Source organism: Rattus norvegicus, chromosome 9 (assembly GCF_021556685.1).
Source record: "Rattus norvegicus strain SHRSP/BbbUtx chromosome 9, alternate assembly SHRSP_T2T, whole genome shotgun sequence".
NCBI classification, from domain to species: Eukaryota; Metazoa; Chordata; class Mammalia; order Rodentia; family Muridae; genus Rattus; species Rattus norvegicus.
Genome location: NC_141542.1, coordinates 66,343,863 through 66,366,069, shown reverse-complemented (window position 1 = coordinate 66,366,069; position 22,207 = coordinate 66,343,863). Strand labels below are relative to the sequence as shown.

Here is a 22,207-nt window from a genome sequence, read left to right as displayed (position 1 = left end):
TTGGATTGATATTTTGATGGGGATTGCATTGAATCTGTAGATCGCTTTTGGTAAAATGGCCATTTTTACTATATTAATCCTGCCAATCCATGAGCATGGGAGATCTTTCCATTTTGAGGTCTTCTTCAACTTCTTTCTTCGGAGACTTAAAGTTCTTACTGTACAGATCTTTTACTTGCTTGGTTAAAGTCACATCGAGGTACTTTATATTATTTGGGACTATTATGAACGGTATCGTTTCCCTAATTTCTTTTTTGGCCTGTGTAGAGGAAGGCTACTGATTTATTTGAGTTAATTTTATACCCAGATACTATGCTGAAGTTGTTTATCAGCTTTAGTAGTTCTCTAGTGGAACTTTTGGGATCACTTAAATATACTATCATATCATCTGCAAATAGTGATATTTTGACTTCTTCTTTTCCAATCTGTATCCCCTTGACCTCCTTTTGTTGTCTGATTGCTCTGGCTAGATCTTCAAGAACTATATTGAGTAAGTAGGGAGAGAGTGAGCAGCCTTGTCTAGTTCCTGATTTTAATGGAATTGCTTCAATAAAACACATTTCAAACACAGAAACAAACTTTTGGAATATCTTATATGATGTGATCCTATCTAAATTGTGCTTTGATAAACTCCATCAATATTGGCTGAAGCCAAGTAAATACCAGCCTGCCTCTATGAAAATTATGTGGTGAGAGAATATTAAAACATAGTTGTATTTAAGAGCATTCTAGGCTACAAATTCTATGTTTACAAATCATTCATATCAACAATTACCTTTATTCTTCTCATAAAAATTAGTTTGGAAAGAGAAATTTAAAGAAGTAATCTAAATACTATATTTATTACATTTAGTCTTACTACTACTGTGTTGAAAGACTATGACCAAAAGCAACTTGGAGAGGAAAGGGTTTATTTCACTCTCAGTTCCATAGAACAGCTCATTATCAAAAGCAGTGAATGCATGAAATCAAGCAGGGCAGGAACCTGACAGCAGGAACTGATGCAGAGGCCATGAAAGGGTACTGCTTACCTGCTTGTTCTCCATGGATTGTGTACCCTGCCTTCTTATAGATCCCAAGACCCTCACCACAGATATGCAACCACCTATACTGGGTCCTCCCCTATCAATTCTCAATATGTCCTACAGGGTTGTCTACAAGCAAATCTTAAGGAGTCATTTTCTCATTTGAAATTCAATTCTCACTGATGATTTTTGCATGTGTAAAGTTGACATAAAACTATCCAGCACAGTTACTGACTATAACTAAAATCCCTACACTTTTACTTCAAAGACAAATAACTTATGAAAAATTAAAAATTATGCTGGACCTATTTAGAACGTAGAAGGTAAAACAGAAGTATATAATTCCTGACTGAGTGTATGAAAAAATAGATTAATTAGATAACTTTCTACAATGCAGCCAAGATGAAAATATCACATTAAACATGTACACAATGAGGAAGATTCTTACACAGGATAAGTCACACACCTAACACTGCAATAAAAATGTATGTGTGTGTATGTATAACACATATGTCATAGTGTATAACATATTTTGTACCTTTTTATTTATCTCCTTATAAATAAATAAATATAAATGGTAAAATATCAAGCTTGGAAGGCCAAGGTCCAAGAACAAAGTTCAATGTATATACTTAACAAAAAGTATACATTCAATGTACATTACAAGTATTTACAGAAAAAGGAAATTTCTTCTCAACCATAATGATTCCTTTTTCAACTGTACAAGTTACAGTTACAAGTTGACCATTAAAGTAAACTGACTTATTCAACTCAGTTGTGAATCCCAAGGAACAATTATTTTTATCATTTTTATTATATTTATACAACATATTAGATATTATCCCTCCCCTAGCCCTTCTCAGATTTTTCCTACTTTCTGACCCTTCAAACATTGTGCTTTTTTCTCTAAAAAAATAAAGACAAAACAAAAAAATCACAAACATAAAAGCAAACAAAAAATCATGAGACCAAGAAAATATACCAACACAAAACAAAAAGCTGTTAAACCTGAAAATTATGAAAAGAAAGACCATATCCACAATGGCCACTGAAGCAAGCTTTATTAAATACTTTGGGGAAGGTGGACACCAGCCAGTCAAGTCCCAGGATTCACAGAACAGCACCAAATTAGGTCAGTTAGGTGCTCATATGAGGCAAAACCCACAACACTACAGCACTTTTGTCTTTCATTCAATTAAAGACAAATATATATCCTGACTATATATACTTCCTGTCTATGTATCTCCCACATATGTGGGATCAAGCATTTCCTGTGCAGTTGGGGCGACCGATTTTGTTTATTGAACACATAACTTGAATTTCTTACATGAACAACAGCATGTAGCAATACAAAAAGTCACCTGTCCTTGGGCAAGTGGGGCTTACAAGTTAACTTTAGCCTTCACAAGAACCTCAAAAACTAGAGTTTGCCTTCCATTGGCCAACTACTCCTGGATATGGGTCTTGACCTAGAGGATAGTTAAAATACATAGTAAGAGACCAGTGATGAAAACTAATTTTTCTGTATCCCCCAAGTACCAGTTGCAAATAGCTCGTTTGCTAGAGGTAATGTTTTTATGTCCACTATCATTTCTCAATGATAGATTTTGTTTACTTTGAAAATGTGTAGGGTTTATTCTTGATATAACAGTTTTTGTGAGGTCATTATGTGTGTCAGTTCGGTTATGTCTGAAAGATTCTGTTTATCAGTTATTTACCATCTACGTATCTTTCATTTTTCTACCTCCCACATCTTTAGTAAACTTGTATGGTATAACTAAATTATAACTCAATCAACTTCCATAAATAAGACTTTTTATAATTTATTTTGTCAAAAAATACTAGGAATTATTGGAATTATTTAAAATGAAATAAAACTGAAGGATAAAAATTAAAATATCAGCTATCTATACAGAAGAGTCCCATAAGAGAAATCTCAATCACTGAGAAACACTTAAAAGAAATGTTCAACATCATTAGTCATCAGAAAAATGCAAATTAAAATTAATTTTTGATTTTTATCTTATACTTGTCAAAATAACTAAGTTCAATACGACAAGTAACAGCTAATGCTGGCAAGTATGTGAAACGAGGGAAGACTACTCTACTGCTAATGGGAATGCAATCTTGTATGGCCACTAACAAAATCAGTGCAGTCGATTCTTAGAAGTATGGAATCAATCTACCTCAATATTCAGCTACACCAGTCTTAGCCGTATAGCAAAGGCTGTTCATCCTAGCATAGAGATGTAGGATGACGTCATAAGGGTGAAGGCAGGTACAAGATAGAAGAAGGCCTGTCATTGGATGAGAAGCAAGGATGGGTGGAAGAAAAGTCTGAGCGAAAAGGAGGAGACTGAAACTGCAAGAGGAGAGGAGCCGAGAGAAGATGGAGGTGGATGTTAAGATTCCTCTCTACACATTTACAGGTTGTTATGAATATTCTTTTTTTAATCTTTATTAACTTGGGTATTTCGTATTTACATTTCGATTGTCATTGCCTTTCCCGGTTTCCGGGTCAACATCCCCCTAACCCCTCCCCCCTTTCTTTATGGGTATTCCCCTCCCCATCCTTCCCCCATTACTGCCCTCCCCCCAACAATTATGCTCACTGGGGGGTTATGAATATTCTTAAAGGATGGATGTGTACAGGGTTTTGTAGGTCTAGGTGGGCCATTATATCTTATCTATTGGATTAGAAGTTACTGTGTAGTTTGTTCTTTCATGTGGCAATACAGCGACACTTGTTAATCCTTGTTTATTGCTGCTCTAGTCATAATGGAGAGAAATAGGAAACAATTTAGATGTTCTTCAACAGAATAATTGAAAAGGTACATATGAAATGTTTTTACAGTAGAGTCTTCCTTAGTCACAAAAAAAGAAAGGAAGGAAGGAAGGAAGGAAGGAAGGAAGGAAGGAAGGAAGGAAGGAAGGAAGGAAGGGAGAAAGGAAGGAAGGAAGGAAGGAAGGGAGAAAGGAAGGAAGGAAGGAAGGGAGAAAGGAAGGAAGGGAGAAAGGAAGGAAGGAAGATGGAAGGAAAGTTAGTTTACAAGTCAATGAATGAATATAGACAAACTCAGTCTGAGTGAGATACTAGATTCAGAAAGACAAATATGATCTATATTCACTTACTGTGTATATCAGCTGTTAAATCAACAATAAAAAGGACATATATGTAGAACCACAGAGGTTAGGTATAGAGAGATGAACTTAGGGGGCAAACCTTGTTAGGAAAGGGAAACAGAATAGCTAGGGATGAATGGATATAGAGGTTATAACAAGTGAGAGAGATGAGGGAAGAAATACAGGAGAGACAGCTAAAAATAAGGGGGCATTAAGGGATAGTATGGTAACCTAATACAGAAGAAATTTCCTATATCAAGGCAATCTAAGTAAAGTAAGCAAGTAATGGAAAAGATGATGTTCCAATTGGCTAACTCTTGTCACAAATAAAGCTTCTAGGACCTAGATTGAGAGACATATAATTGAGTTGTTAACCAAAGAAGTTTGAACTACCAAACAATCCAGACTGTTGCTAAGCCTATAGGTTGCTCTCCACAAACTGATATCAAAGCCCAATTGTTAAAGACAACACAGACACCATTGATTGAATATGAGAGAAGTCAAGCTGGTGCTTACATAGAACCTTCACCCCTACATGCAAATCCCTTGATACAGTAAATACTCTCTCTATATAATAGTTGCACAAAAGTAACCTGCCAATATCTGATTGCATTTAACGCAGAAAAAATACTACCATTCTTTTAAAAATTGCAATAAAATGGGGCCCAATGACATTCTGCTATATTTAGAATATTACGTTGCTCTGTCATCATCAGACAAGCTTCCTTCTGCAGCAGATGGAAATACAGAGACTCACAGCCAAACATTATGCAGAGAATGAGAGACCTGGAAACACTTAGTCCTAAGTGAGATGTCTTCATTAAATCCCTTCCCAAGAACCAGAGGGCATGGTACACATGAAGTAAATGGGCCTTCTAAATCAACATTCTTAAAGCTGCATTCACTGACAGAGACCTAAGCACTATACCCAGGTCCTGCATCGGGTCCTTTGCATAATGTAGTATGCCTTCCAGTTTAGTGTTTTTATGGAAGTTCTGAGTGGGTCTAATTCATGTGCCTTCTTTAGGGCCCATTTTCTTCTGTTTTTTCTACCCAATTCTGATGGGTTAGTTTTGGTTTTGTTTATTTATTTTATTATTTTAATATTACCTCTTAGGATCCTGGTTGCTTTCTCATGAGACAGAAAGGCAACACATCTGGATGGGAGTGAATTCATGGAGGAAGCAGGAGGCATAGAGGAAGAGGAAAACATAAATAGTCAGTATACATTATGTGAGGAGAAAATCTATTTTCGATAAAAATAAAACATAATTCAAGAATAAATAAAATCTTCCATTATTGCTTAATCATGTTAGAAATAAATTAGAATTACTAACAATATATTAAAATACCTTTTCAAAAATGTTGAACTATGAAATCCAGAACATATTGAATTTCTGTTCATCAGTTTTGATTTTTGATCATACCATGTGCTTCAAAAGACACAAGAAAATAAACTCCAAGAGACAACCATGTCTTCAGAGTCAATTTTCTAGGAAAAACCATGACAGACCAGCCTAATGGAGGTTATTTCTCAATTGAATTTTTTTTTACAGGTGACTGTAGTGTGTGTCATATTGTCAACTGATGCTAACTATGACAGTTGGTAAATAAACTGAGCCCCAGAGACTGTTTCAAGCATGCCAAAGACCACTCGTCCCGAGGGTGATTCAGCCTGCTAGTCCATGACCACTCTCACTCCTTGCAGAAGTAGGCAAGTAACATATCCTTAACCATCTCATTAAAAGTTAGTCTGTGAATACAAATTATAAATTGGAGGTCTCTCTTTGTACATTTTACTTTATTCTTTTCTCTGCTTTGTCTTCCTACCTTTGAATATTATAATAAGTTAAAGTTGAATTTAGTATTGCATGCACTTTTAATAAATGGCACAAAAATAATTAAATTAAGTTCTATGATAGAATTTTGAAATATTTGATATTTCCATTGCTCTTTTCTTACTTAAAAATGATTTTCCTCTTAGTAATCATGATCACCATAAACCCATACTCACAAAGTTCCATTGAAAGTAAGTTTTGAAATCATGGTATATGAATATTTAAATATACTGCAGAGTAATCTGCAAAAGTGCTGTGTTTGGAGGTGTTTCTTTTTTGTTAATTTTATGTTCATAAAGAAGTATCACTTGAGACATAAGTAAAGTTAGGTTACCCACTGAAGACATAATTTGCAGTCTGAGCATGATTTTTATTTGGCTTTATACTGCTTCTTTGACTGTCATGATAGTCATATTAAGTCATAGAAATATTAAGTCATTTCTTCCTTGAATTTCTGCTGAGACTCATTTGATAATCAAATGTAATTCAAATTCTATTTTATTAAATTAGATTTTTCTGCATATATACTTACATAAAATGTTAATATTTAAATTACTATCCCAATATTAATAATAAGTATACTTTAATATACTTTTCATAATTCTTTTTTACACAGTAGATTATAGAGATATGCATTCTTGACCAAAAAGTGGGATCCTCTGCTTAAACCTTCAACAAAAATAATAGAAAGTAAGAAATAATTTTTCTGAAGAGAAAACAACAGTCTAATCTATTAAAGTGTGTACTTAGCTTTTGACTCCACCTAATCTGAACTTCAGATTTAAATAAGCCACATGTTTGCCCTTATCAGAACATAACAGTGGGCAAAATAGAAACTCAGAAGACCTTTGTACAAGGCAACACTTTTGAGAGGCGCCATCCACCAATATTGAATTAACGTTCCTAGCAACGCTAAAGACAGGGAATCATTACCATGCAGATTTTGTCAGTCTTGGTTCTTATGAGAATAAAGAATAACAATAAATGCATGTCTACAGAGCTTTGCCTACTCACAAATGACAAGAGATGGATGGATTCTAAGCTCATTCTGAAAGCCATGTGGGCCCTGTGTAACTAATCTCTCTAGCCTTTTTTGGCGAATAAGCAACTTCTAATGACATTGTTCAAAATGAGTTCTCAAAACATTTTTGAGACAAATTTACAGGCACATGAAATTAAACCTTTTAAAATTATGGAGCCTATAATGGATGAAAATTAGCTGAAATTACTAACCAAAGAATGAGATTCAGAAAGAAAGCAGATATTGAATTTATCAGGTGTGATTTATAATAGGAGCATCTTCAATATATTTGAAAAATGAAATTAGGGTGGGATAGCACAAGGAATAAATGATAGTCTATCAAAAAATTTCCAGGAAGATTTGAAAAAGTATAAAAAGGAATAACTAAGAATGAAATATTACTATTCCAATACTGCCCTTTATTTATAAAAAATTTCAGTACTCTAAATGCCTACAAACCAAGATCACCTAGCACTATGTATAGACAGTCTCTAGTATATAATAGTTCAGTTACCTACAATTTACCAAGGTTGTTAATTTCCTTACAATACCTATAATTGGTGCTATAATATATACTGTATAGAAACTAATAGATACTGTAATCGACGCTGAGCTTTTTGGATATAATCCCACATTAAGTTGAAAATGCCTGTGCTGCATTTCTCTCTTCAACCATACTTAAGGTATTGTTATTTGTAAATCAATGAGAATAAGAACAATAAGCAATAATATAAAGTATAGCAACAGAGTACAGAAAACTATAGTTCAATGTGGTCTCATTTTTTTAAATATGTCACTCAAAATGCATTCCTTTGACACAATGCCTTGACAACGTCTGATGAGATGAAGAGAGGGGATTCACTCAATATCCAAACCACTTTTTGTAATTTTTAATGGATATTTTTATTTACATTTAAACTTTTTGTAATTTTTAAGTATGGTAGACTAACTGCCTATGGTTTCGTTTTGCCTTATACACAACTCCATGCAGAATAGATCAGTTTTTACTGTGCGACTTGACATAATTTTTACATAACATTTTTATGTCTTCTGATTAAACCAAGAACCTTTTAAGGTAAAGAAAATAATTTATTGGGCTTTTATTTGTTTTTTGTTTGTTTTGTTTGGTTTGGTTTGGTTTGGTTGCTGTTGTTTTGGGTTTTTGGGGTTTTTTTGTTTGTTTGTTTCTTTCTTTTTAATTATTTTGTTTATTTACATTTCTAATGGTACCTTCTTCCAGGTTACCCCTCCACAACACCCTCATCCTATCTCTCACTTTCCCCTCCCTTTTACCTCTACGAGGTGCTCCTCCACGCACTCACTTACTCCTTCCTCACTGCTCTACCATCCTCCTACGCTGGGGCATCAACTTCTACAAGACCAAAGGCCTCTCCTTCCATTGATGTCAAATAAAGCCATTTTTTCTACAGTCCAGTCATTGTCCACCTCCCCATCTTCCCTCTCACAGTTCCTCATCCCATTCCTTCTCTCCAAGAGGATATCTCCCACCCTACCGCATATCCCCTCCCCGCAACTTCCTGGGGCCTCAAGTCTCTCACAGATTAGGCGCATCTTCTCTCACTGAGGCTAGAAGAGGCAGTCAGTCCTCTGCTGAATATATGTTAGGGGCTGTATATGTGTTAGGGGCCTCGGCTGAGTGTATGTCTGGGAGATCTCAGGAATACAGGTTGGTTGAGACTTCTGGTCTTCCTATGAGGTTTCTCACCTCATCCTCAGCTTCTTTCAGCCTTTTCCTAATTCAACCACATGGGTCCACGACTTCAGTCCATTGGTTGGATCTAAGTACATGCATCTGTCTCAGTCAGCTGCTTGTTGGACCTCTTAGAGAACAGCCATACTAGGATCCTGTCTGTAAGCACACCATAGCAACAGTAACAGTGTAAGGGCTAACAGCCTCCCCTTGAGATAGATCCCATGTTGGGCCAGTCACTGGACTGCCTTTTCCTAAGGTTCTTCTGCAGTTCTTTTAGATTGGAACAATACTGGTTCAGAGTTTTTGACTGTGTGATGGCAACTCCTTCCCTTCACTTGATGCCCTGTTTTTCTACTGGAGGTACACTCTACAAGTTCCTTATCCCCACTGTTGTGCATTTCATCTAAGTCCTTTGAGTCCTAAGAGTGTCTCACCTCCCAGGTCTCTGGTACTTACTAGAAGGTGCACCCTCCTCCCAGCCCCCACGGTTGCATATTTCCAATCAGTCAGCTGGCCCTCAGGACTTTATCGGGTTGTAGATTCTGACACCAACGATTAATATTTGTTATAAAGACACTGGTATTCTTCCCGATCTAATGGATTATGTGATATCTGAGGACTATGTGATATCTGAGGTAATTAGGAGGTCTTACAAACGTCATTTTGTGGGATGCGCTCTTCAAAAGATTGCTCACTTCACTCTTTTCTGTAGCCAATTTAAACTAACCTATTTTAGCTGGTTTCCTTAAGAGGCTCTCCAATTCTCTAAACCATTCTGATGTTTTATGACCAGGCAATTAAGAGAATAGAAAATAGATACAGAGGCAAGCTTACATTATGCTTATGATTACATGTTAAAAAATTTTGAAATGAAACTTCAATCAGCAGGCTTAAAAATACATTCTCGGGGGTTGAGGATTTAGCTCAGTGGTAGAGCGCTTGCCTAGGAAGCGCAGGCCCTGGGTTCGGTCCCCAGCTCCGAAAAAAAAAATACATTCTCAAATTTTATCTCTTAAATTTTCCCATTATACATATGTGGACATATGTATAATGCATGTGCACACACACACACACACACACACACACACACACACACATTTTCACTATATATTCCTCTGGTAAAGGAAATCTGGGTTCTCTCCAGGTTCTGGCTATTATAAATATAATTATGCCATGAACATAGTAGAGCAGGTGTCCTTGTTATATGTTGGAGCATCTTTTGGGTATATGCCCAGGAGTGGTATAGCCCTAAGGTAGCACTATGTCCAGTTACCTGAGGAATGTCCAGACTGATTTCCAGAGTGCTTGTCCCAGCTTGCAATCCCACCAACAATGGAGGAGTGTTCTTCTTTCTCCACATCCTAGCCAACATTTGTTATCACCTGAGTATTTGATCTCAGCCATTCTCACTGGTGTGAGGTAGAATCTTAGGGTTGTATTGATTCACATTTCCCTGATGACTAAGGATGATGAACATTTCTTTAGGTGCTTCTCAGTCATCAGATATCCCTCAGCTGAGAACTCTTTGTTTAGCTACAAAGCCCATTTTAGTAGTGGTATTTGATTCTCTAGAGTCTAACTTCTTGAGTTTTTGTATATATTAGATATCAGCCCTATATTAGATAGATGTAGCATTAGTAAAGATTTTTTTACAATCTGCTGGTTGCCGATTTGTCCTAATGACAGTGTCCTTTGCCTGACAGAAGATTAGCAATTTTAGGAAGTCCCATTTGTCGATTCTTGATCTTAGAGCATAAGTCATTGGTGTTCTGTTTAGGAAATTATCCCTAGTGCCCATGTGTTCGAAGATCTTCCCCACCTTTTCTTCTATTAGTTTCATGTATCTGGTTTTATGTGGGGGTCTTTGATTCACTTTTACTTAAGCTTTGTACAGGGCAATAACAATGAATGGATTTGCTGCCTTCTACATCCTGACCTCCGGTTGAACCAGCTATCTTTTCCCACTGGATGGATTTAGCTACTTTGTCAAAGATCAAGTGACAATAGCTGTGTGGATTCATTTCTCGGTGTTTTCTAACTATCTCTTTACCAATACCATACAGTTTTCATCACTATTGCTTTCTAATACAGCTTGAGGTCAGGGATGGTGATTCCCCCAGAAGTTCTTTTATTGTTGAAGATAGTTTTTGCTATCCTGGGTTTTTTTTGTTATTCCAGATGAATTTGCAAATTGTTCTTTCTAATTCTATGAAGAATTGAGTTGGAATTTTGATTGGGATTGCATTGAATCTGCAGATTGCTTTTGGCAAGATGGCCATTTTTACTTTATAAATCCTGCATAAGATCATGGGAGATCTTTCAATCTCCTGAGATCTTTTTCAATTTTTTTCCAGAGACTTGAAGTTTTTGCCATGTAGATCTTTCATTAGTTTTGTTAGAGTCACACTAAGATATTTTATGTTATTTGTGACTATTGTGAAGAGTGTCATTTCCCTAATTTCTTTATCAGCCTGCTTATCCTTTGAGTAGAGGAAGGCTACTGATTTGTTTGAGTTAATTTTATACCCAGCCACTTTGCTGAAGTTGTTTATCAGGCTCAGTACTTCTCAGGTAGAACTTTTGGGGTAACTGAAGTATACTATCATGTCATCTTCAGATACAGATATTTTGACTTTTTCCTTCCCAATTTGTATCCTTTTGACCTTTTATTGTCTGATTGCTCTGGATAAGATTTCGAATACTATATTCAATAAGTAGGGAGAGAGTGGGAAGCCTTGTTTAGTGCCTGATTTTAGTGGAATTGTTTCAAATTTCTCCCCATTTAGTTTAATGTTGGCTACTCATTTGCCAAATATTGCTTTTACTATGTTTAGGTATGGGCCTTGAATTCCTGATCTTTCCAAACCTTGTAACATGAAGGGGGTTTAGATTTTGGCAAATGCATTCTCAGCAACTAATGCCATGATATGATCATGTGGTTTTTATCTTTGAGTTTCTTTATGTAGTAGATTATGTTAATGGATTTCCGTATCTTGAACTAGCCCTGCATCCCTGGGATGAAGCCTGCTTGATCATGATGGATGATAATTTTGATGTGTTCTTGTATTGGGTTTGCAAGAATTTTGTTGAGTATTTTTGTGTCAATATTCGTAAGGGAAATTAGTCTGAAGTTCTCTTTCTTTGTTGGGTCTATGTGAGCTTTAGGTATAAGCGAAACTGAATACAGAGAAGGAATTGGGTAGTGTTTCTTCTGTTTCTATTTTTTGGAATATTTTTGACAGTATTGGTATTAGGTCTTCTATGAAGGGTAGATAGAATTCTGCACTAAGCTGTTCTGGTCCTGAGATTTTTTTGGTTGGGAGACTTTAAATTCCTGTTTCTATTTCTTTCAGGGTTATGGGACTGTTTAGGTGGTTTATCTGGTCCAGATTTAACTTTGGTACCTGGTATCTTTCTAGAAAATTGTCTACTTCATCCATATTTTCAGGTTTTGTTGAATATAGGCTTTTGTAGTAGGATCTGATGTTTTTTAAAATTCCTTGAATTCTTTTGCTATGTCTCCCTTTTCATTTCTGACTTTGTTAATTTTGATACACTCTCTGTGCCCTAAGGTTAGTCTGGCTAAGGGTTTATCTATTTTGTTGATTTTTTTCAAAGAACCAGCTCCTGGTTTTGTTGATTCTTGTATAGTTCCTTTTGTTTCTACTTGGTTGATTTCAGCCCTGAGTTTGATTATTTCCTCCCTCTACTCCTGTTGGGTGTATTGGCTTATTTTTGCTCTACAGTTTTTATGTGTGCTGACAAGCTGCTACTGCATGCTGTCTCCATTTTCTTTTTGAAGCCACTCAGAGCTATGAGTTTTCCTCTTAGCTCTGCTCTCATTGTGTCCCATAAGTTTGTGCCTTCATTTTCTTTAAATTCTATAAAGTCTTTAATTTATTTCTTCTTTGACCAAGTTATTATTGAGTAATGCATTGTTCAACTTCCATGTGTAGGTGAGCTTTCTGTCATTTTTGTCATTATTGAAGACCAGCTTTACTTCATTGTGATCTGATAAGATGCATGAGATTTCAGTCTTACTGCATCTGTTGAGGCCTGTTTTGTGACCGATTATATGGTCAGTTTAGGAGAAGGTACCCTGAGGTGCTGAGAAGAAGGTATATTCTTTTGTTTTAGGATGATATGTCCTATAGATATCTGTTAAATCTATTTGATTCATAGCTTTTGTTAGTTTCTGTCTCTGTTTAGTTTCTGTTTCCATGATCTGTCTAATTATGAGAGTGGGATGTTGAAGTCTCACACTATTATTGTGTGCATTGCAATGTGTGCTTTGAGCTTTAGTAAGGTTTCTTTTATGAATGTAGGTGCCACTGCATTTGGAGCATAGATATTCAGGGTTGAGAATTCATCTTGGTGGAGTTTTTCTTTTATGAATATGAAGTGTCCTTCCTAATCTTTGTTGATAACTCTTGGTTGAAAGTCTATTTTATTAGATATTAGAGTGGCTAATCCAAATATTTTTCTTCGGACCATTTTCTGGGAAAATAGTTTTCTAGTCCTTTACTTGGAGGTAGTGTTGGCCTTTGTCACTGAGGTGTGTTTCCTGCATGCAGCAAAATGCTGAGTCTTCTTTATATATCCAGTCTGTTAGTCTATGTCTTTTTATTGGGGAATTGAGTCCATTGATGTTAAGAGATATTAAAGACCTGGGATTGTTGCTTCCTGTTATTTTGTTGTTGTTGTTAGAGGTAGAATTATGTTTGTGTGTCTCTCTTCCTTTGGGGTTCTTGCAAGCAGATTACTATATTGCTTTTTCTAGTTGTAGTTTCCTTCCTTGTATTGGAAGTTTCCATCTATTAACCTTTGTAGGACTTGATTTGTAGAGAGATACTGTGTACGTTTGGTTTTTGTCAAGAAATATCTTTGTTTCTCCATCTATGTTAATTGGGAGTTTTGCTGGATATAGTAGCCTGGGCTGGAATTTGTGTTCTCTTAGGGTCTATATGACATCTGCCTAGGATCTTCTGAATTTCACAGTCTCTGGAGAGAAGTCTTGTATAATGCTAATATATCTGTCTATATAAGTTACTTGACATTTTCCCCTTACTGATTTTAATATGCTTTGTTTTGTCCATTTGGTGTTCTAACTATTATGTAACTGGAGGAATTTCTTTTCTGATCCAATCTATTTGGATTTCTGTAGGCATCTTGTATGTTTATGGGCATCTCTTTAGATTAGGGACATTTTCGTCTATAATTTTGTTGAAGATATTTACTGGCCCATGAAGTTGGGAATTTTTGCTCTCTTCTATACCTATTTTCCTTAGTTTTGATCTTCTCATTGTGTCCTGCATTTCCTGGATGTTTTGGGTCAGGAGCTTTTTGCATTCTGCATTATCTTTGACTGTTGTGTCAATGTTTTCTATGGTATTTTCTGCCCAGAGATTCTCTCTTCAATCTCTCGCATTCTGTTGGTGATGCTTGCATCTGTGACTCCTGTTCTCTTTCCTAGTTTTTCGATCTCCAGGGTCATCTTCCTTTGTGATTTCTTTATTGTTTCTCTTCACATTTTTTAACCATGGATGGTTTTGTTCAATTCTTTCACCTATTTGGTTGTATTTTCCTGTAATTCTTTAAGGGATTTTTGTGTTTCCTTTTTAAGAGCTTCTACTTGTTTACCTGTGCTGTCCTGTATTTCTTTAAGGGCATTAGTTATGTCCTTCTAATGTCCTCTAGCATCATCATGAGATGCGATCTTAAGCCCAAATCTTGTTGTTCCTGTGTGTTGGGATATTCAGTATTTGCTTTTTAAGGAGAACTGGGCTCTGGTGATGCCAAGTAGTCTTGGTTTCTGTTGCTTATATTTCTGTACTTGCCTCCTTGTCTGTCTTCACTGTCAGTTAGGGCTTGCTGTCTCTGACAGTGACTTGACCTTCCTGAAAGCCTGTGTCTCAGCACTCCTAGATACTGTCTTTCTCCCAGAAGAATCTGGGTACTGAGAGCTGTGGAACCTGGTCAGCTCCCAGTGTAGGCAGAAACTGGAAAGGTCTTTTCAAAGACTGCTCCTGAGTTCCTGTGTCCTGAGGACTGTGAGCAGGTCCCTCAAAGCAGAAGTGGTGGTCTTACTTCTGCTATCAAGTGTGTCACCGCTCCTGGCCAGTCTCTTTCAGCTTTGGGCACAGGCAGAAATGGGAAGGATCCTTTCCCTGATAGCTCCTAGGTCCCTGTGTCCAGAGGGTTCCAGGTGGTTTCCTTTGGGCCAGGAATATGAGCAGAAGTGGTAGTCTTCCTGAACTCTCAGGGTTGTGTGCACTTCTGAGAGTCCAGCTCTCTCCTGCATGGGATTTGGATACAGAGAGCTGTGGGATAGTTTCAGCTTTGGGTGTAGGCAGAAACCAGAATGGTTCTGTCCTAGACTGCTCCTGGGTTTGTGTGTCCTGAGGACTCCAGGCTGGTCTTTCTTAGCAGAAGAGTGGTGTTCCCTCTGCTCACAAGTGTGTCACTGCTCCTGGTGACTGGTTTTCAGCTCTAAGCACAGGCAGAGATCGCAACATGATTCATTCTTATCACCTTTTATGAAGCTCAAATCCAACTGGATCAAGGGCCTCCACATAAAACCAGATGTACTGAATCTAATAGAAGAGAAAGTGGGGAAAATCCTTGAACACATGAGCACAGCAGATATTTTCCAGAACAGGATAACAATGGCTTATGCACTAAGATCAAAAATAGACAAATGAGACCTCATAAAATTGCAAAGCCTCTGTAAGGCAAAGGACACTGTCAATAGGACAAAATCATAAACAAAAGATTGGTTAAGAGCTTTACCAATCCTACATTTGATCCAGGGCTAATATCTAAAATAAAAAAAGAACTCAAGAAGTTCGACTCCAGAGAATCAAATATCCCTATTAAAAATGGGGTACAGAGCTAGACAAATCATTCTAAGGTAAGGAATATAGAATGACTGAAAAGCACCTAAAGAAATGTTCAACGTATTTTTCATCAGGGAAATGCAAATCAATACAACACTGAGATTCTCCTTCACACCAGTCAGAATGGCCAAGGACAAAAACTCAGGTGACAACAGACTCCTCCATTGTTGGTGGGATTGCAAGTTGATACAGCCACTCTGGAAATCATTCTGTAGATTCCTCAGAACACTGGACATAGTAATACTTGAGGACCCAGCAATACCACTACTGGGCATATAACCAAATGATACTCCAACCTATAATAAGGACACATGTTCCACTTTGTTCATAGCAGCCTTATTTATAATTGCCAGAAGCTATAAAGAAGCCAGATGTCTTTCAACAAAGCAATGGATACAGAAAATATGGTAAATTTACACAATTGAATACTACTCAGCTATTAAAACTATGATCATGAAATTCTAAGGCAAATGGATGGAACTAGAAAATATCATGCTGTTTGACATTACCCAATTACAAAAGAACACACATGGTATGCACTCACTGATAAGTGGTTATTAGCCCAAAAGCTCAGTATTTCCAAAATTCTATTTAAAGACCATATGATGCTCAAGAAGAAGAAAGAACAAAGTGCAGATGCTTCAGTCATCCTTAGAAGGGGGAACAAAATACTCATAGGAGGAAATACAGAGATAAAACATGAAGTAGAGACTGACAAAAAGGCCATTCAGAGACTGTCCCACCTGGGGATCCATCCCATATACAGTCACCAAACACAGACACTTTTGCAAAAACATAGAAGTACATGTTTATAGGAGCCTGATATAGCTGTCTCTTGAGAGGATTTGCCAGAGCCTGACAAATACAGAGGTAAATACTCGCAGCCAACCCTTAGCTTGGATATGAGATCCCTGATGGAGGAGTTAGAGACAGGACAGACGGAACTGAAGGGGTTTTCAGCCCTATAAGAAGAACAACAATATCAACCAAATAAAATACCTCAGTGTGACTTTAACCAAGCAAGTGAAAGATCTGCATGGCAAGAACTTCTAGTCTAGAACTTCTAGAAATTGAAGAACATCTCAGAAGATGGAAAGATCTCCCATGCTCATGGATTGTCAGAATTAATGTAATAAAAATGGCCATTTTACCAAAGGCAATCTACAGATTCAATTCAATCCCTATCAAAATTCCAAGTCAATTCTTGATAAAGTTAGAAAGACCAATTGGTAAATTCATCTGGAATTAAAAAAAACCAAGGATAGCAAAAACTATCTTCAACAAAAAAAGAACTTCTGGAGGAATCACCATCCCTGACTCAAGATGTATTAGAGTAATAGTGATAAAAATCTATATGAAATTGCTAAAGACTCAGGATGGTAGATCAGTGGAATAGAATTGAAGACCCAGTAATGAACCCACATACCTATGGTCACTTGACTTTTGACAAAAAATCTAAAGCCATCCAGTAGATAAAAGATAGTATTTTCAACAGTTGATGCTTGTTTAACAGCATGTAGAAGAATGAAAATCGACCATTCTTATCTCCCTGTACAAAGCTTAAGTTCAAGTTGATCAAGAACCTCCACATAAAACCATATATATTCAAACTAATAGAAGAAAAATTGGGGAATATTTTTGAACACAAAGGCACTGGGGAAATTTTCCTGACTAGAACACTAATGACTTTTGCTCTAAGATCAAGAATCCACAAATGGGATTTCATAAAATTGCAAAACTTGTAAGGTAAAGGACACTGTCATTAGGACATACTGCAACCAACAGATTGAGAAAAATCTTTACTGATTCTACATATGATATAGGGCTAATATTCCATATATTCCACAAACTCAAGAAGTTAGACTCCAGAGAGTCAAATATCCCTATTAAAACAATGGGGTGCAAGGGGTTGGGGATTTAGCTCAGTGGTAGAGCGCTTGCCTAGGAAGCGCAAGGCCCTGGGTTCGGTCCCCAGCTCCGAAAAAAAAGAACCAAAAAATTGAAGCAATCCCACTAAAATCAGGGACTAGACAAGGCTGCCCACTCTCTCCCTACTTATTCAATATAGTTCTTGAAGTTCTAGCCAGAGCAATCAGACAACAAAAGGAGATCAAAGGGATACAGATCGGAAAAGAAGAGGTCAAAATATCACTATTTGCAGATGACATGATAGTATATTTAAGTGATCCCAAAAGTTCCACCAGAGAACTACTAAAGCTGATAAACAACTTCAGCAAAGTGGCTGGGTATAAAATTAACTCAAATAAATCAGTTGCCTTCCTCTATACAAAAGAGAAACAAGCCGAGAAAGAAATTAGGGAAACGACACCCTTCATAATAGACCCAAATAACATAAAGTACCTCGGTGTGACTTTAACCAAGCAAGTAAAAGATCTGTACAATAAGAACTTCAAGACACTGAGGAAAGAAATTGAAGAAGACCTCAGAAGATGGAAAGATCTCCCATGCTCATGGATTGGCAGGATTAATATAGTAAAAATGGCCATTTTACCAAAAGCAATCTACAGATTCAATGCAATCCCCATCAAAATACCAATCAAATTCTTCAAAGAGTTAGACAGAAGAATTTGCAAATTCATCTGGAATAACAAAAAACCCAGGATAGCTAAAGCTATCCTCAACAATAAAAGGACTTCAGGGGGAATCACTATCCCTGAACTCAAGCAGTATTACAGAGCAGTAGTGATAAAAACTGCATGGTATTGGTACAGAGACAGACAGATAGACCAATGGAATAAAATTGAAGACCCAGAAATGAACCCACACACCTATGGTCACTTGATTTTTGACAAAGGAGCCAAAACCATCCAATGGAAAAAAGATAGCATTTTCAGCAAATGGTGCTGGTTCAACTGGAGGGCAACATGTAGAAGAATGCAGATCGATCCATGCTTATCACCCTGTACAAAGCTTAAGTCCAAGTGGATCAAGGACTTCCACATCAAACCAGACACACTCAAACTAATAGAAGAAAAACTAGGGAAGCATCTGGAACACATGGGCACTGGAAAAAATTTCCTGAACAAAACACCAATGGCTTATGCTCTAAGATCAAGAATCGACAAATGGGATCTCATAAAACTGCAAAGCTTCTGTAAGGCAAAGGACACTGTGGTTAGGACAAAACGGCAACCAACAGATTGGGAAAAGATCTTTACCAATCCTACAACAGATAGAGGCCTTATATCCAAAATATACAAAGAACTCAAGAAGTTAGACCGCAGGGAAACCATAACCCTATTAAAAAATGGGGTTCAGAGCTAAACAAAGAATTCACAGCTGAGGAATGCCGAATGGCCGAGAAACACCTAAAGAAATGTTCAACATCTTTAGTCATAAGGGAAATGCAAATCAAAACAACCCTGAGATTTCACCTCACACCAGTGAGAATGGCTAAGATCAAAAACTCAGGTGACAGCAGATGCTGGCGAGGATGTGGAGAAAGAGGAACACTCCTCCATTGTTGGTGGGATTGCAGACTGGTAAAACCATTCTGGAAATCAGTCTGGAGGTTCCTCAGAAAATTGGACATTGAACTGCCTGAGGATCCAGCTATACCTCTCTTGGGCATATACCCAAAAGATGCCTCAACATATAAAAGAGACACGTGCTCCATTATGTTCATCGCAGCCTTATTTATAATAGCCAGAAACTGGAAAGAACCCAGATGCCCTTCAACAGAGGAATGGATACAGAAAATGTGGTACATCTACACAATGCAATATTACTCAGCTATCAAAAACAACGAGTTTATGAAATTCGTAGGCAAATGGTTGGAACTGGAAAATATCATCCTGAGTGAGCTAACCCAATCACAGAAAGACATACATGGTATGCACTCATTGATAAGTGGCTATTAGCCCAAATGCTTGAATTACCCTAGATCCCTAGAACAAACGAAACTCAAAACGGATGATCAAAATGTGAATGCTTCACTCCTTCTTTAAATGAGGAAAAAGAATACCCTTGGCAGGGAAGGGAGAGGCAAAGATTAAAACAGAGACTGAAGGAACACCCATTCAGAGCCTGCCCCACATGTGGCCCATACATATACAGCCACCCAATTAGACAAGATGGATGAAGCAAAGAAGTGCAGACCGACAGGAGCCGGATGTAGATCTCTCCTGAGAGACACAGCCAGAATACAGCAAATACAGAGGCGAATGCCAGCAGCAAACCACTGAACTGAGAATAGGTCCCCTATTGAAGGAATCAGAGAAAGAACTGGAAGAGCTTGAAGGGGCTCGAGACCCCAAAAGTACAACAATGCCAAGCAATCAGAGCTTCCAGGGACTAAGCCACTACCTAAAGACTATACATGGACTGACCCTGGACTCTGACCCCATAGGTAGCAATGAATATCCTAGTAAGAGCACCAGTGGAAGGGGAAGCCCTGGGTCCTGCTAAGACTGAACCCCCAGTGAACTAGTCTATGGGGGGAGGGCGGCAATGGGGGGAGGGTTGGGAGGGGAACACCCATAAGGAAGGGGAGGGGGGAGGGGGATGTTTGCCCGGAAACCGGGAAAGGGAATAACACTCGAAATGTATAAGAAATACTCAAGTTAATAAAAAAAAAAAAAGAAAAAAAAATGAAAAAAAAAAAAGAACCAAAAAAAAAAAAAAAAAAAAAACAATGGGGTGCAGAGCTAAACACAGAATTCTCACCTATGTAATATCAAATGACTGAGAAGTACCTAAAAAATGTTCAACATTCTTAGTTATCAGGGAAACACCAATCAAAACAACCCTGAGATTTCACCTCGTGCCAGTCAGAATGGCCAAGACCAAAAATCAGGTGACAGCAGATGCTGGGGAGGATGTGGAGAAAGAGGAACACTCCTTCATTGTTGGTGGGACTGCAGGCTGGTATAACCACTCTGTAAATCAGTGTGAGGTTTTCTCAGAAAATTGGATAAAGTAGTACCTGAGGACCCAAATATACTGCTATTGGGCATACACCCAAATGATGCTCCAACATATAACAAAGAGACATGCTCCACTGTGTTCATAGCAGCCTTATTTATTAAAGCCAGAAGCTGGAAAGAAGCTTGATTGCCTTTAACAGAGGAATGGATACCAAAAATTCAGTCCACTTACACAATGGAGTACTATTCAGCTATCAAAAAGAGTGACTTCATAAAAGTCATAGACAAATGGATGGAACCAGAAAATGTCATTCTGAGTGAGGTATCACAATCAGAAACAAAACAAAACAAAACCAAAAGCATGGTATGCCCTCACTGATAAGTGGATATTATCCCAAAATCTTGAATCACCCAAGATACAATCCATAGACCACATAAAGCTCAAGAAGAAGGGTGACCAAAGTGCAGATGTTTCAGTCTTTCTTAAAAGGTAGAATAAAAATATTCACAGGAGATTTGGAGCAGAGACTGAAAATGTGGCCTTTCATAGCATGCCTCACCTGGGGGTCCAACCCATATATACATATATACCAAAACTAATACAGAGGCAAATGCTAGCACTAAACCATTGATCTGAGAATGGGGTCCCCATTGGAGGAGTTAGAGAAAGGTTTCAAGGAGCTGAAGGGTCTACAACCCCATAAGAACAATACCAACCAACTAGAGCTCCCACGAACTAAACCACCACCTGAAGAGTACACATGGACAGACCCATGGCTCCAGCTGCATATGTAGCAGAGGATTGCGTTGTTGGGCACCAATGGGAGGAAAAACCCTTGGTCTTGCCAAGGCTGGAACCCCCCAGTGTAGGGGAATGTCAGGGCAGGAAGAAGGGTGGTTGAGGAGGGGAACCCCTTCATAGAAGAAGGTAGCAGGGGATGATATAGGGAGCTTATGGAGGGTAAAGTGGGAAAGTGAATAGCATTTGAAATGTAAATAAAAAACATTCAAATTTAAAAAACAAGATTGTACTCCCATCAGCAATGCCTAAGTTTCCCATTACTTCATATCCTCTGCAGCATGAGCTGTTATTTGTTTCATTGACTGTGGTTATTCTGACTAGTGCAGGACGAAATCTCAAAGTAGTTCTGATTTGCAATTTCTTGAAAATGAAGGGCATTGAACACTTCTTTATGTTTTTCAGCCCTTTGTTTTCTTCTTTTTGAAACTCTTTCAATATGTACCTAATATTTAATTGGCTTAGTCATCTTTATATTCAGTTTTGAGTTCTTTATTTTAGATATTAGCTCTCTATCATATGTGTAGTTAGTAAAAAAAAAAGTCTTTTCCCATTCTGTAGGGTACTATTTTGTGCAATCGCTGCATTTTGGTGCAATGAAACTTTTGAATTTCATGAGGTCTATTCATTAACTATTTTCTTAATTCTTTTGTTGTGTTCTGCTCAAAAGTTCTTTTCCTGTGAAAAGGAATTCAAGTCTATTTTCCACTTTCTCATCTGTCAGCTTCAGTATACCTACCCTGCTATTGAGCGCTTTCATCTATTTTAAGTTAAGTTTGCATAAACCTTTTTTCATTCTTCCACATCTGAGATGAAGCCTAATTGTTCATGGTAAATGGTCTTTTTGATGTGTTCTTGGATTAAGCTTGCAAGAATTTATTGACAGTTTTTACATCTTTGTTGAT

The 22,207-nt window shown here is 37.4% G+C and overlaps 1 long non-coding RNA gene across 2 annotated transcripts in view; it reads left to right on the top strand.

Annotated features, from left to right (window-relative positions):
* Positions 1-3,318: 3,318 nt before the first annotated feature.
* LOC148003727 (uncharacterized) overlaps positions 3,319-22,207 on the top strand; it is a 44,398-nt gene continuing 25,509 nt past the window's right edge. Inside the window, exons 1-2 of one of the 2 annotated variants that reach the window (XR_015629960.1) lie at positions 3,319-3,454; positions 5,705-5,862. This is a non-coding gene — a long non-coding RNA (uncharacterized LOC148003727). The remainder of the gene's footprint in view (positions 3,455-5,704; positions 5,863-22,207) is intronic. The other variant, XR_015629961.1, reaches the window with a different exon arrangement.